Consider the following 16,841-nt stretch of genomic DNA (forward strand, 5'->3'; position numbering starts at 1 on the left):
TTCGCTCCATGGCTCTCCCGGAGTTCAATAATGGGATGTATCCACAAACGCCGCCGCTGCCGTCTTCGCTGTCTTTCTCTCTCCCTTTGTTGATGGCAAGCAACTGCATAAGCCTGAACCATCCTGATGTCCAGATCCAAGTTGAAGTGAAAACTCTTCTGGCGCAGATCCATGTTTCACAAAGGAAAATGCAAGCAAATGTGAAGAATTCAGCTGTAAACAGGGTCTATATAAAGAATTCCCATGACACACGCCCACTGATGTCCCATTGGTGGAGTCCGTTGCAAGAATTTTTCAAGGATTTTCCTCCTGTGAAATGTGACACCTAGACAACCCATGTGCAATGTAAAAAACACAAACGCATGGAAAAACGCTTGAACACGCATACAAACGCTGCGTTTTTTGTCGCAATGCGCACGATGATGCGACGAAAAATCGCAGCATTTACAAGCATTTGCAAGCGTTTTTTGCATGCGTTTCATGTGTGCTCGAAACGCTGCGCAAAACGGCGCAAGTGTGAAACTAGCCTTACTTATGATTTATGATAGTCACAGCGTTTATGGGTATTAGTAATAGGGATTGCTTCAGGTCTATTATCTAATTGGATTTCTTTAAGTCCTGTCAGGCTTGGTTTTGCTGATCTTTCTATTCTGTTTGTGGGTACATTTAACCTTAAAGCATTTTGTGGTTGGTGGTGTGATTTAGAGACATCTCTTTTACTGAATCTGAATATAGGAGAATTTCAGCTACCATACTGCTGCTGTTTTTGCTGCACACAGGTGAGATTAGTTCCCTCTTCTTGTCCTAGCAACTTTTCTTTATTTATTTTTTAATCATGTTTCAATAAAATCATGTTTTTATCCTTACTTTTTTGTACTTCACTTTATTTACCTATGTACTAATTAAGGGTGAATAGAGGTGTGTGGCTATCATACTATACTGTGTGGGGGCCATCACACTGCGTTGTGGGACTGTGGGGGTCATTACGATGTGTTGTGGGACGCCACTATATTGTGTTGTGAGAATGAAGGGGTAATTATACTGTATTGGGGTCAGCGGGGGCCGCATAATGTATATGGGAGGTGTAGAATGTTGGAGGAATCATGCTGTGCTGGGATGGGGTACTGTGGGGTCAGCATACTCTGCGAGGAGGGTACTGTGGAGGGTTGCATAGGCAGAGCTACCTCTGCTAGCTGCATGTGAATGCGCTAAGTTCAGACCAGTGGCACAATGTACGCACGGTGATTCTGCATGTGTTTATTGAATCACCACATCCTATACACAGACTGTGTAATTTATCTTGTGTAGACCGTGCGTCTCTGCAAGATAAATAGACATGCTGCTGTCTAAAAAGACGTGCCGCATGGTCGGTTACGCAGGGCTGCCGGAGGCGTCCGACGGTCCGTGCACTATGCTGTAACATCTGTACGCTGCAGATGTACAGAAAAACTGTTCAAAATGAGTGATTCAAAATAATTGTATTAAATGAGCGTGACACACATTTCACGTGCTGTGTATACAGCCACGGGGGCTGTCACCCACAGTTACGCCACACACAGTGAGGTGACCATGTATTAGTGTGGGTGTACACAGAAATGTCACCCACAGGCTGCAGTAGAAGCGTGCACACACACCCCAATGCAGAGCAAGTGAGACTTGCTAGTTGTTCGCAGCACCATACTCATAGCATCCCATTTACTAAAGTTTTACTTGATGCTGTTTTTTTTGTTGTTGTTTTTTCTTTCAAGCAAATCTGCCCCCTGGTGTCTGTATTCACACCCAGAATAAATAAACCGGCGGCCATTTTATTGAAGCTCACTCGGCCAGAATACACAAAGGAGTGTCCCGGCCTCAGATTGGTCAGATTAAGTCACGTGCACCTACATATACCAGGTGGTGCCTGAAGGTGACATGTTTGTGCGCATGCGTTCTCCGTCGTGGCAACGGTGATGTGGACTGGATACAGGGATTTTTTTTTTTATTTCCAGGCTACCGGAAGTAAGTTGTATGTAGCCCGCCCACAACTGTCACACCAGCCGAGGTGGGAGTGAGAATGCCACAGAGGATGGATTGTGGACACCTTGTGCTGGGTGGACAGAGCTAATAAGGCATGGCGAGCTGTGAGGGAAGGTGAGAGGCCAACCGAGCGTGAAAGTCACACCCTAACATGGAGGCTGAGAGAGCACGCTGCAGGAGGCAGCAGCTCCGTGCATTCCCATGTGGAGAGCAGGCCTGCTCAGGGCAGAGGCATGCTGGGGCTTGTAGTGCCCTGACTCCTAGCCCTGAGGCTTAGAGCACGGCCAGTAAGGTGGCTTCCTCATGGCTACTGGTCAGAGGGGGCTCATTATGGAGGGATGAATGGGCTGTGGTGCCTGAGCTGCCATGGGTTTGTGGCATGAAGCAATGGCCTCCGTTATATTCTGCTGCTGGCAGGCATACCCCACGTACCGCGACACGACCGGGCACGCCTGCTGCCCCAAGGCTGGGGTGGACGGCACCTAATGGGCGATTCTATACAGGGTCATCCGGTGATGGGTCTAACCCTGAGCAATGAGTTCAGAAAGAAACCTGCAGCAATGCATCCCGACTCCGCGACGTCCCCACTAAGTGTGGGCCATCCGCCCTGCGGGGGGCGTCCTCGTGAATATCGCTTCTATTTATTCTTCAATAGAAGCTGCTGGAGAAAATAGCGCCAATGGGGTCTAACTACGCCCGGGTTGTCAGTTATTCAGCCGCGCAGAAGTAATCCACGGTTACCCAGTTTTTATTTCTATTTTTAGCCTGTTTAAGCCTTTTGTTAATCTGTTTTTAGCCACAGCAAGTTTTTCTTTATGGACTTTCTTTTTTTTTAACTACGTAACTGAGGGCTCTTTTTCTTTTCTTCTCGCAGGACGATTTGTAGTTTTGAAAGACCCCATTCACTTTACCATATGATGTCTTGAAGAAATCCTGGGGACAATCTGATGTAACAGCACATGTTGTAGGAAGGGGTCAAAGCTGGTCTGTCACCAGGCTGCCTGTGTAAGGCCTGCATACTTATAGGACAGGTTCAGTCTAGTATTAAACGACAAAAATCCGAATTTTGTGCTGTCTGGTTAATTTAAGTGATCAGAGAATCCCGTCCACACATTTGAGGGAGCGCTCCCCTGCCTCTCCTCAGTGCTGTGTATCCAGATGTATAGATCAGTCACTGATGAGTTCTTCCCTCATAAATACTCTGGACCTCTAAGGATCGTATGTGTTGTCCCCATTAGCCAACTAACAGATTCCATTTGAGCATGTCTGGTTAATGAAACGAGCAGCCCTGTCTCCATGCTACACTGTTTTTGCAGAGAGTGGCATAGCCTTATCGCAGATCTGCTTCTGTACAAAATCTTTTTTTTCTTTTAATAGAAGCTAATTCTTCTTTATGCTTTTTATTTCTGGTCTAGTGAAATCTCACATTATGGTCTTTGGAAACACTTGCTGGGTTAAAGGGAATGTCAACGTACCGTAATATGTAGCTCTGTCCAAATCACTGCTACATGCCTCCTATTAGTTTTCTGCCATGTTGCCTTATCAGGCCTGATTATAAAGGGGCTGGTCGGCACTGCCCGCTGCTGCCATGGGCGGAGAGTGGTGCTAATGGCCAGTCTACATATACCTGGCCTGACGTATGCATCATCTGCAGGTAATGTCCACGTTCCCTAGTCCCAAAGCAGAAGCTAGTGGCGCTTACTTTTAGATTGGGGTCTGTTTCCTTTTCAGAACGCAGTATGCTGAATATTTGGCTTTGTTCTAAGGTGTTTTTCTCATTAGACTCTAAAATATAACTTTGAATAAGGCACCATTAGAACGCTAAGCTGCAGACTTCATCATGCATATTAAAATGTACAGACTCACACAATTCAGGATGTGGGATAGTGGACTTCTGTAGGAATAAATGAAGGAGCATATATATTTGTGTCTTCATGTCGTCTAGAACCCGTAGACAATTTTTTCTCATTTGCTATTGATGTGCAATCAACTTCTACTTTATAAAAATCATTTAATAGTTTACAAGACTACAATTTCCTATGTAAAAGAATTGACAGGTAGGGTCGTCTCCTGTAAACGAGCCCTAAAGGGAACGGCGAGGCACTTTAGGTCTTGCGCTGTGGAGAGTGAAATCGTCCCCTGCAGTGGTGTCATTGTTTATACTGTGTTAGTAGAAAGTGTTTGTCAAACATGTAAATGTAACCAGTCTGGAATGTGTTGTGAACGGAGGTACTGCAGTGCCAAGTGCTGATGTTTAGTGAAAATGATTGCCTATGAGTGATGTCTTTTTGCTTATGCCACTTCTATCTAGACTGCGTTCACAGACCATTTGTCAGGGTTTTGTTTTTGCGCAGTGTAAGTACAACTCAAGCTTACAGCGCAGTTCTGACATTTGGATTAAGCATGAAGTGACGTAGGAATCGCTATACTTATAATGCCAAGGTGTGTTGTTTTGGTGGGCGAAAAATAGAACAGAAAATGGTGGCGCTCCAACCAGACGTGAATAGAGCCCAGATCTGTTTGATTCTGGCGATACAAAAGTTGTAGCTCGGACAGAGCTAAAATGACAGTAAGCTGAAAGTGATCATAGGTTCAAGCCCACTAAGGTAACTTGTAAAAAGAAATTGAGGAAATTAGAAATAACAAAACCTAAAAATTACATTTGCAACCATATCACCTTTTCCACATTATTTTTTTTTTTCCCAAATCAAGAAATATGAAATAAAACATAATGGGTGTTCCTGGCTGCATTCATAATAGTCCAAAATCTAAGAAAAATCATATCTCACATGGTAATTGCTGTTTAAAAGAAAAGCACTGGAATATTGTTCACTTTACCTCTTTAACCCCAAGGGTGGTATGGCACGTTAATGACCGGGCCAATTTTTACAATTCTGACCACTGTCCCTTTATGAGGTAATAACTCTGAAACGCTTCCATGGATCTCGGTGATTCTGACATTGTTTTCTCGTGACATATTGTACTTCATGTTAGTGGTAAAATTTCATTCATATAACTTGCGTTTATTTGTGAAAAAAACGGAAATTTGGCGAAAATTTTGAAAATTTCGCAATTTTCCAACTTTGAATTTTTATGCCCTTAAATCACAGAGCTACGGCACACAAAAAACTTAAGTAACATTTCCCACATGTTTACTTTACATCAGCACAATTTTGGAACCAAAATTTTTTTTCTTAGGAAGTTATAAGGGTTAAAAGTTGACCAGCAATTTCTCATTTTTACAACACCATTTTATTTTTACGGACCACATCACATTTGAAGCCACTTTGAGGGGTCTATATGATAGAAAATACCCAAAAGTGACACCATTCTAAAAACTGCACCCCTCAAGGTGCTCAAAACCACATTCAAGAAGTTTATTAACCCTTCAGGTGCTTCATAGGAATTTTTTGAATATTTAAAAAAAAAATGAACATTTAACTTTTTTTCACCAAAAAAATATTTCAGGTTCAATTTTTTTTTTTATTTTACCAAGGGTAACAGAAGAAATTGGACTGCAAACATTATTGGGCAATTTGTCCTGAGTATACTGATATCTGATATGTGGGGGGAACAACTGTTTCGGCTCATGGCAGAGCTCAGAAGGGAAGAAGCGCCGTTTGACTTATTCAATGCAAAATTGGCTAGAATTCAGATCGGACGCCATGTCACGTTTGGAGAGCCCCTGATGTACCTAAACAGTGGAAACCCCCCACAAGTGACCCCATTTTGGAAACTAGACCCCCCAAGGAACTTATCTAGATATGTGGTGAGAGCTTTGAACCAACAAGGGCTTCACAGAAGTTTATAACGTACAGCAGTACAATTAAAAAATCATATTTTTTCCACAAAAGTGATCTTTTCACCCCCAATTTTTATTTTCCCAAGGGTAACAGGACCCGAAAAGTTATTGTGCAATTTGTCCTGTGTACGCTGATACCCCATATGTGGGTGTAAACGACTATTTGGGCGCATGGCAGAGCTCAGAAGGGAAGCAGCGCCATTTGACTTTTTTGGCTGGAATTGAGATCGGACACCATGTCGCGATTGGAAAACCTCTGATGTACTAAAACAGTGGAAACCCCCAACAAACGATACCATTTTGGAAACTAGACCTCCTAAGGCCTGTTTCACACTTAAGTTTTTTTGTGTCAGTCAAAATCCGCCAAAATGGCGGAAAGCGGATCCGTTGCTAAACTGATGTGAACGGATGCCACCGGACCTGTTTTTTTTTTGTTTTTTTGTTTTTTTTTTTGTTTTGTTTTTTTTTACGGATCCGATGAATGAAGAATTTTAAAGGAAGCGTAGCCCGGGGAGGGGAGAGAGAGAATTTTTACCGTCTGCCAGAAATGATTTCAGGGTTAAATTTCCGGCTGACTTCCTTCCTCCAGGCATGCGCACTGTAAAATGCGGATCCTGCTGCAAAAAAAAAGTTGCATGGTCCGTCATGGCATGTTGGCGGATCCGCATAAAAACAGATCCGACGGATGGCCATCCGTCAAGATCCGCCGGTAATGCATCTCAATGGGGAAAAAAACGGATCCGCCAAAAAAAATGGCGGATCCGTGTTTTGTTTTTTTTTGAAAAACGGCGGATTTTGACTGATAATCAAAAACGGAAGTGTGAAACAGGCCTAAGGAACTTATCTAGATGTGTGGTGAGCACTTTGAACCCCCAAGGGCTTCACAGAAGTTTATAATGCCAGGGCATGAAAATAAAAAAATCGTATTTTGTTCCACAAACATGATCATTTTTGCCCCCAATTTTTTATTTTCCTAAGGGTACCAGGAGAAATTGGACCCCAAAAGTTGTTTTACAATTTGTCCTGAGTAGGCTGATACCCTATATGTGGGGGTAAAACACTGTTTGGGCGCATGGCAGAGCTTGGAAGGGAAGGAGCACCATTTGACTTTTTCAATGCAGAATTGGCTGGAATTGAGATCAGACGCCATGTTGCGTTTGGAGAGCAACTGATGTGCCCAAACAGTGGAACCCCCCCCAATTCTAACTCCAACCCTAAGCCCAACACACCCCTAACCCTAATCTCAGCCCTAACCCTAATGGGAAAATGGAAATAAATACATGTTTTTTTTATTTTATTATTTTTCCCTAACTAAGGGGGTGATAACGGGGGCTTTGATTTACTATTTATGGCGGTTTTTACGTTTGGCTGCTGTCCTACGCTAAAAGACGCTTTTATTGTAAAAATAGTTTTTGCATCACCACATATTGAGAGCTATAATTTTTCCGTATTTTGACCCACTGAGTCAAGTGAGGTCTTATTTTTTGCGGGACGAGTTGACGTTTTTATTGGTATCATGTTCGGGCACGTGACATTTTTTGATCGCTTTTTATTCCGACTTTTGGGATGCAGAATGAACAAAAACCAGCGTTTCATGAATTTCTTTTGGGGGGTGCGTTTACACCGTTCCGCCTGCGGTAAAATAGATAAAGCGGTTTTATTCCTCGGGTCAGTACGGTTACAGCGATACCTCATTTAGGTCTTTTTTTATGTTTTGGCGCTTTTATGCAATGAAAACAATTTTATATAAAAAATAATTATTTTTGCATCGCTTTATTCTGCGAGCTATAACTTTTTTATTTTTTCACTGATGACACTGTATGGCGGCTCGTATTTTGCGGGACAAGATGACGTTTTCAGCGGTACCATGGATATTTATATGCGTCTTTTTGATCGCGCGTTATTGCACTTTTTGTTCGGCAGTATGATAATAAATCATTATTTTTTGCTTCGTTTTTTATTTTTAAGGGGGTTCGCTAAAGGGGTTAACTAATGGGACAGTTTTATAGGGCGGGTTGTTACGGACGCGGCGATACCAAATATGTGTACTTTTATTGTGGGTTGTTTTTTTTTTTTTGTTTTTTTTTTTTAACTTTACAGGTGGGACATCACTGTCCTGTGACGGATCGCTGATGTGTCACATCACAGATCACTGTGACAGATCAGCGATCTGTCGCAGGCGGTGTGCAGGTTTCCTCCTTGCCTGCGCTTTGCAGGCACTGAGGAAGTCGGCTCCCTGCAGGCCCCCGAAGGTCCCAGTCGCCATCTTAGATCCGGGGACCTGCAGGGAAAGAGCCCCCCGCAGCAGCGCTGCACATTGCGCTGTTGTGAGGGGCTCAGGGAAGCCCGGAGGGAGCCCCCTGCTTGCCGATGCTTCCTTTTAACCCCCGGTACACTGCGATCGTGTTTGATCGTGGTGTGCAAGGGGTTAACGTGTGACACATTGAACCGGGTGTCAGCTGTGATAATCAGTTGACACCCGGCCGCGATCAGCGGCACTCACCACGTGGGCGCCGCTGATCGCTGTGACTTACTATCCCGTCCCTGGGAATTAAGTCCCAGGGCACATGGACGGGATAGTACGTCACATGACAGAAAGGGGTTAAAAATAAAGTGATAAGTCATATGTATGCCCCAAAAATACCAATTAATACTTACCCCACAAAAAAAGCCTGTACGCAACTTGAAATTAAAAGGGTTGTCCCCTACTGCATTCAAATACGCAGCATATGTGAATTAATCACTCCCAGATATTCCAAAAAATGTCAATACACTATGCTCCTATCATCAACAATGGAAAACCAGACCCCGATGCTAAAATATAGCCAAGATCAACAATATTGAATGGTAAAATTCACTTTTATTTATTCACACAATAAAAACGTAAAAATATTCATGTTTATAAAAGAGGTACAAGAAAGAACACCAAACTCCCATTATCATAAATATTGCTGCATGGCTCAGGACCATATGGCTACAATTCATGAAAAATGGCACAAAAGGTATAATTAACAAGCAGATGTGTTCTGATTAACCCAATAATTATTACAGTTCATGTTAAGTGACTGTGATTTTTTTTTTTTTTTTTTTAATAAGTCTGGTGAGAACTGTGCTTTTTAAATTGCTGTGGAAATTTAACCTGTGGTGAGATTATGAAATCTGCAGTTTGTCAATTTCTCTTGTGGCTGAAATTTATTTGTGGATTTTCCCCATAAGCTTTAATGAGATACAGGTAAAATCCGCATGTGTTTTTATTGCATCTTCACATTAAAAACATAGTAAAACCTATATTTGCTGACTGGTGCAGAAATGCTTCTGTAAAAAAAAAAAAAAAAGCACCACATTTTCACTGGGGGAACTTAAAGAGGTTGTCCACTACTCGGACAGCCCCTTATCAAATGCTATATTCCCTGTATTATAAAGTTAAAAACAGCCTATACACTGCTCTGGTGCCAGCTACATTGGCGCCAGGGCTCCCGTAGACTCTTGTGCTGTTATGCTATGTGAGGCCTGCAGCCAATCCACATTAGGTTGGCTGTCGGCTGAGCAATGTTTCGGGTGATAATTTGGTTGACATAGGAGCGCTCGTTCAGCTGAGAGCTCCTCTGGTTTCTATTAGAAAGCCACCAGTTTACATGTTGGCTGGTGGCTTATTTATGGGAGAACAATTTGATTGGCAGTCCCAAGATTAGATATTTCACCTGGTAATAAGTTGTCTGGCGCCCCCATGCACATCAGTGTGCAGTGTTTCTCAACTCCAGTCTTCAAGACCCACCAACAGGTCACCTTTTCAGAATTCCGTAGTATTGTATAGGGGATGGAATTAATGCTTGAGCAGGTGATGACATTCAAATGTTTCATAATAAGGATATCCTGAAAACGTGACCTATTGGTGGGTGTCAGATTTTTTTCCAATTAGAAATCGTCCAGACCTGAGTGTGTAAAATAATTTGCTTATTGATCATGCCAGCATGGAGAGAGAATGATTGGATAAGATGTCAGCCGAATCACCTGTCTGCCCCAATACAACTGGTTTGAGTTTACATAGCAAAAGAGAAAGGCGCCTAACGTACAGAGTTGCAAGGATAGCACATATGATGGCCGTATTCTTGACCGTAAGCACTTCTTATCTACGTTACCAGAGAAGGAAGGGGATTACACCTTTATTTGTATGTTGGATAAGGAAAGCCAGTTAGAATTCACAAGTTACACACATACTGGATATTGTTCTAAGTCTAGAAACTTAAATGTCAATCGTGCAAATATATTTATATATATTACTGCATTAAGGTACTGTCACACTTAGCGATGCACCAGCGATATGACGCGGTCAGGATCGCTGGTGCATCGCTAAGTGGTTGCTAGTGAGCTGCCACACGGGCAGATCTCACCAGCGACATCGCAGAGGTCGGGGGTCGCTACTTACCTGTCAGACGAGGCGATCCTGACGTCCTCCTGCCCGGCTTCACGCTCGTCTCCACAGGAAGCCAAGCAGGAAGCTGACAACGAGAAATGGTCCAGGCCGTTCTCGCGCGATCAGCGATAACCAGTGGGGGAGCGATCGTAGGTAAGTATCACACACAGCGATATCGCTAGCAATATCGCTGCTACGTCACAAGTTATAGTGATATTGCTAGCGATATCGCTTAGTGTGACAGGCTCTTTAGACTGTCAGCTGAACCTTCTGTGTGGGAGCCACCAAGCATGATATCCAAGGTTAAATCTGCATATTCTGATAGATACTTCAATCACTTTGAAGCAATAAAGCCCTGTCTCCAATCAGGTTGCTAAATTCCTTTGTAAACCATGTAACTGATAGCATTTATTATTTTATTTGCTGTGTTTAGTGCTTTTATTACAAAAGGACATCAGTTGATTAGTGCAATGTTTTGACTGTGTTGACTTCCAGCAACCTCTTACATTTGCAGGGATTGTGTGGTAGAGAACCTGTGATTAACCTGAACTTTGCCACGCACTTGACTTCTTCATTTTCCAGTGCTTGTTTGTATTGAGTTTTTCCAACCTACTAGCCCATTAGAGATCAACCATTATTTATTTTTTTTCGTATCCACCATTGTTATCTAGGTTTTGTTTTTACAGCACTCATTGTCTCATTATGTTCTTCTACAAATGAAGATTGTTTAGATTTAATTGCCATACTCCATTTATTGTGTAGAGGCCACAGCTGGCACTGCAGGACAGCTCCTACTCGCATCCAGCCACTCCTGGAGCTTTCAACAGCTGACTTGCAGTGTAATGGACTTCCACCAATGTGAAATTGACTACCTATCCTAGGTCATCTATATATTCTGTTCAGACAACCCTATAACATGATTGTAAGGAAAATATATGGTACCTGATATATTTTTTGGAAGATCTTGCTGTATATTTGGCTTAGTCCAGAAAAAACTACTTCTTTTCGAAGTAATGTTGTTTTACTCATAATTGCCTTTCAGCTCTGTATATTTGATGCATCAATTAAAGGCATGCACGTCATAGGAAGCTGAATAAAATGTTACCTTGATATCTGCCATCCAATGTCTTACCCCAATAAATCCATTTTTTTTTTTGTGTGTGTGTTATATGCAAACTGCATAGATCTATGCGCCAGACACAAATCTCCCTGAGAATCTGCCTCCAGAGATGATTATAAAGTAAGGGGGTGTTACCAGTGTGAGTTATGTAGATCAGTTGAGCACACTCAGCCATTACGTGTCTGACATTGGTAACGCCACCTATCAATTAAAGACATTGTCAGGTCGGCGCCGTTATACTGATTACAAAGATTCCTTGAGTGATGATATCTGTCTTGTGGTTGTTGTTTTATCTTTATTTTCTGTTAATAAGATTCTTGTGCTCGGAGGGGGGGGGTGGGGAGCTTTAATGTAGTGCTATGATTAGGTATTCATCTCTATGGCTTCTGACAGGCCACTGATCCCTATTTTACATAATGAAAAATAGCTGCTACAGTGCAGGTGCAGCTGGTGCCATTTTGAGACACTTTTTTTTTTTTTTTTTTTCTCATGAATTTATGTATAGCATGAAATAAAAGAATTTTAACTGCACATTACATATGCGGTCATGTTGCAGCACTGGTGCCTGCTGCAGGTGATTTTTTTTTTTTTTTCTCAATATATATAACTAGCTGAAGAGCCCGGCGTTGCCCGGGCATAGTACCTAACTGTGGGTCCCGCTGTCTTCCTTAACAGCCCCGCTCTCCACCCGCCATCCCGTTCTATCCCTCTGCAGCTGTGCTCTACATCCGTGTCCCTCCACAGCCCCGCTCTCTTCCTTCACAGCCCTGCTCTCCCTCTACAGCCCCGCTGTCCATGCACCACACGCGGTGACGCCGGGACCAGGAGAGAGAGGTGCGCAGATTGTTCGGGCGGAGCTGCAGTGCATGTGATTGGGCAGCCTGCGGGGGGTGGCCTAGCGCTGTAGTAGGCCACAGTAGAAGCCGGGGACTAAACTTAGCCCGGGAAGCTGCAGGAGAGAGGGGGGATAGCGCAGTTGGTGACGGGGAGCGCTGACTGAGCCGGGACAGGGTTGGGAGGGTGCCAGCACTATTCGGCCCCTGTCCTGAAGACTGTCTTCCTCCACAGCCCCGCTCTCCATGCACTGTCCTGCTGTATCCTTCCTCAGCCCCGCTCTCCATCCACGTCCCACTCTGCTGCTTCGTGATTGGTTGGTGTCCACTCTGCTGCTTCGTGATTGGTTAGTGTGACACACACACACACACACACACACACACACACACATTCAGATTTAGATATAGAGATGTTCATTATGTAAAATAGAGGGCAGGTCAGTGAGGGATCAGTGACCTGTCTGCAGCCATACGAATGAATACCTAATCAGAGCACCACATGAAGGGCCCCCCCCCCCCCAACACTAAAAATAAAGATTAAACAACCACAAGATGGATTATTTAATCAACGAAGGTATCATTGTAATCAGTATAACGGCGCCGACCTGATACTGTCTATAGGTTACTGTGCACAATCCTGCTGACAGGTTCCCTTTATAATAAGCTCTGGGGGCAGATTCTCAGGGAGATCAGTGTCCGGCCACATATAAGACAAACATGGATTTCTCTGGAATAAGACCTTAGATCGCAGGTATCAAGGTATCACTTTATTCAGCTTCCTATGACCTGCATGCCCTTATGGACTGCATAGGAGGGTTGATCCTACTGACTTCCGTTTACAAAGTAAATTCCATTCTTCTTCTGACATGGTTATCTTTTCTTGCGCTCAGTTTCAAAATGATATACTTGTAAAGCTGGAGTCACACATAGCGACTCACCAGCGATCCCGACAACGATATCAACGTGTCAGGATCGCTGGTGAGTCGCTATGTGATCGCTGGTGAGCTGTCACAGACCGCTTCACCAGCGATCAGCACAGCGACGCCGAGCGCGCGGCGTCACTGTGTTTTAGTTACCAGTGCGCTAATGCAGGGAGCTGGTAACTAACGTACACATCGGGTATCCAAGGGACGTGAGTCCCTTAGATACCCGATGTGTACGTTAGTTACCAGCTCCCTGCATCAGCGCGCTGGTAGCTAAGGCCTCTTTCATACTTCCGTTTTTGACCATCAGTCAAAATCCGCCAGTTTTTTAAAAAAACGGATCCGCCATTTTTTTTGGCGGATCCATTTTTTTTTCCCCATTGAGTTGCATTACCAGCGGATTTTGACGGACGGCCATCCGTTGGATCCGGTTTTTTTGCGGATCCACCAAGATGTTTGCGTCCGCCGGCATGCCTGGACGGACCCTGCAACGTTTTTTTGGCTGGAGGATCCGCATTTTACAGTGCGCATGCCCGGAGAAAGGCAGTCAGGCAGGGATTTAAGCCTGAAATCCTTTCTGGCGCTGGAAAAAAATCTCTTTTTTTTCTCTTTCTCTCTTTTCTCTTCTCTCTTTTCTCTTTTCTCTTCTCTCTTCTCTCTCTTTTCTCTTCTCTCTTCTCTCTTTCTCTTCTCTCCTCTCTCTCTTTCTCTTCTCTTTTCTCTCTTTTCTCTCTTTTCTTCTCTCTCTTTTCTTCTCTCTCTTTTCTCTTCTCTCTTCTCTCTTTTCTCTTCTCTCTTCTCTTTTCTCTCTTTTCTCTCTTCTCTCTTCTCTTTTCTCTCTTTTCTCTCTTTTCTCTCTTTTCTCTCTTTTCTCTCTTTTCTCTCTTTTCTCTCTTCTCTCTCTCTTTTCTCTCTTTTCTCTCTTTTCTCTCTTTTCTCTCTTTTCTCTCTTTTCTCTCTTTTCTCTCTTTTCTCTCTTTTCTCTCTTTTCTCTCTTTTCTCTCTTTTCTCTCTTTTCTCTCTTTTCTCTCTTTTCTCTCTTTTCTCTCTTTTCTCTCTTTTCCTCTCTTTTCTCTCTTTTCTCTCTTTTCTTCTCTCTCTCTTTTCTTCTCTCTCTCTTTTCTTCTCTCTTCTCTCTCTCTTTTCTTCTCTTTCTCTTCTCTCTTCTCTCTTTCTCTTCTCTCTTCTCTCTTTCTCCTCTCCTCTCTCTCTTTTCTTCTCTCTCTCTTTTCTTCTCTCTCTCTTTTCTTCTCTCTCTCTTTTCTTCTCTCTCTCTTTTCTTCTCTCTCTCTTTTCTTCTCTCTCTCTTTTCTTCTCTCTCTCTTTTCTCCTCTCTCTCTCTCTCTTTTCTTTTCTCCTCTCTCTCTCTCTCTCTTTTCTTTTCTCCTCTCTCTCTCTCTCTCTCTTTTCTCCTCTCTCTCTCTCTCTCTCTTTTCTCCTCTCTCTCTCTCTCTCTCTCTCTCTCTCTTTTCTCCTCTCTCTCTCTCTCTCTCTTTTCTCCTCTCTCTCTCTCTCTCTCTCTCTCTCTCTCTCTTTTCTCCTCTCTCTCTCTCTCTCTCTCTCTCTCTTTTCTCCTCTCTCTCTCTCTCTCTCTCTCTCTCTTTTCTCCTCTCTCTCTCTCTCTCTCTCTTTTCTCCTCTCTCTCTCTCTCTCTTTTCTCCTCTCTCTCTCTCTCTCTCTCTCTCTTTTCTCCTCTCTCTCTCTTTTCTCCTCTCTCTCTCTTTTCTCCTCTCTCTCTCTCTCTCTCTCTTTTCTCCTCTCTTTTCTCCTCTCTCTCTCTCTTTTCTCCTCTCTCTCTCTCTCTCTCTTTTCTCCTCTCTCTCTCTCTCTCTCTTTTCTCCTCTCTCTCTCTCTCTCTCTCTCTCTCTCTCTCTCTTTTCTCCTCTCTCTCTCTCTCTCTCTCTCTCTCTCTTTTCTCCTCTCTCTCTCTCTCTCTCTCTCTCTCTCTCTTTTCTCCTCTCTCTCTCTCTCTCTCTCTCTCTTTTCTCCTCTCTCTCTCTCTCTCTCTCTTTTCTCCTCTCTCTCTCTCTCTCTCTCTCTTTTCTCCTCTCTCTCTCTTTTCTCCTCTCTCTCTCTTTTCTCCTCTCTCTCTCTCTCTCTCTCTCTCTTTTCTCCTCTCTCTCTCTCTCTCTCTCTCTCTTTTCTCCTCTCTTTTCTCCTCTCTCTCTCTCTTTTCTCCTCTCTCTCTCTCTCTCTCTCTCTTTTCTCCTCTCTCTCTCTTTTCTCCTCTCTCTCTCTCTTTTCTCCTCTCTCTCTCTCTCTCTCTTTTCTCCTCTCTCTCTCTCTCTCTCTCTTTTCTTCTCTCTCTCTCTCTCTCTCTTTTCTCCTCTCTCTCTCTCTTTTCTCCTCTCTCTCTTTTCTCCTCTCTCTCTTTTCTCCTCTCTCTCTCTTTTCTCCTCTCTCTCTCTTTTCTCCTCTCTCTCTCTTTTCTCCTCTCTCTCTCTTTTCTCCTCTCTCTCTCTCTCTCTCTTTTCTCCTCTCTCTCTCTCTCTCTCTTTTCTCCTCTCTCTCTCTCTCTCTCTTTTCTCCTCTCTCTCTCTCTCTCTCTTTTCTCCTCTCTCTCTCTCTCTCTCTTTTCTCCTCTCTCTCTCTCTCTCTCTCTTTTCTCCTCTCTCTCTCTCTCTTTTCTCCTCTCTCTCTCTCTCTCTCTTTTCTCCTCTCTCTCTCTCTCTCTCTTTTCTCCTCTCTCTCTCTCTCTCTCTTTTCTCCTCTCTCTCTCTCTCTCTCTTTTCTCCTCTCTCTCTCTCTCTCTTTTCTCCTCTCTCTCTCTCTCTCTCTCTCTTTTCTCCTCTCTCTCTCTCTCTCTCTCTCTTTTCTCCTCTCTCTCTCTCTCTTTTCTCCTCTCTCTCTCTCTCTTTTCTCTCTCTCTCTCTCTCTTTTCTCCTCTCTCTCTCTCTCTCCTTTAAAATTCTGCATTCAACGGATCTGTCAAAATAACAGTCCAGTGGCATCCGTTTGCATCAGTTACAAACGGATCCGCTTTCCGCCATTTTGGCGGATTTTAACTGACAACAAAAAACGGAAGTGTGAAAAAGGCCTTACGTACACATTGGGTATCCAAGGGACGTGCGTCCCTTAGATACCCGATGTGTACGTTAGTTACCAGCTCCCTGCATCAGCGCGCTGGTAACTAACGTACACATCGGGTATCCAAGGGACCCACGTCCCTTGGATACCCGATGTGTACGTTAGTTACCAGCAGATTGCTGGTCTCCCGCCTGTCACACGCAGCGATGCGTGCTGGCCAGCGGTAGACCAGCGACAAAAGAAATGTCCAGCGGTTTCCTACAGCGATCAGCGATACCGGCAGGGGGGCTAGCGAGATCGCTATGTGTGACGGGGCCCTAAACCTTTTCTGCTAAAACTTAGTATGTGCACTTGTCAGTTAATACTTATTTCCATAGCAACAAGATTTAGAATGGTCTTTTAGAAATATGCAAGGCCAACCATTTATCAGTACCTCCCTATATATATAAATATGCCTCCGATGCACATGTAAACACAATATGAAATGAAACAATGCAGATCTCCAATTTCTACAACCAGTTGGGTTTAGACAGGAGGTTTATAGGGTCTAACAACCATTAGAAGCAGATGATGCCTCCACTCCTGCTGTTAGCGGCAGATGATGGCTGATTTAAAGATTTGGTGGCTAACAAAAGTAATTAGATTCAAATAACATAACAAAAACTCCAATACTCACTGCTTCAATCCTCTGCCAATCTAGCAAAGC

The 16,841-nt window shown here is 43.6% G+C and overlaps 1 protein-coding gene across 3 annotated transcripts in view; it reads left to right on the plus strand.

Moving 5' to 3' along the window:
• The first annotated feature begins 1,856 nt into the window (after positions 1–1,856).
• The window catches only part of SLC25A51 (solute carrier family 25 member 51), an 18,034-nt gene continuing 3,049 nt past the window's right edge, over positions 1,857–16,841 (plus strand). Inside the window, exons 1-2 of one of the 3 annotated variants that reach the window (XM_073549677.1) lie at positions 1,993–2,130; positions 2,891–3,021. The gene's annotated coding sequence lies outside the window, so the exon portion shown is untranslated. Of the gene's footprint in view, positions 2,131–2,890; positions 3,022–16,841 lie in introns of all 3 variants that reach the window. The other 2 variants (XM_073549676.1, XM_073549675.1) reach the window with 2 other exon arrangements.

This window comes from Dendrobates tinctorius, unplaced genomic scaffold (assembly GCF_039654945.1).
Source record: "Dendrobates tinctorius isolate UK_male_01 unplaced genomic scaffold, ASM3965494v1 ptg000160l, whole genome shotgun sequence".
In the NCBI taxonomy this organism is placed as follows: Eukaryota; Metazoa; Chordata; class Amphibia; order Anura; family Dendrobatidae; genus Dendrobates; species Dendrobates tinctorius.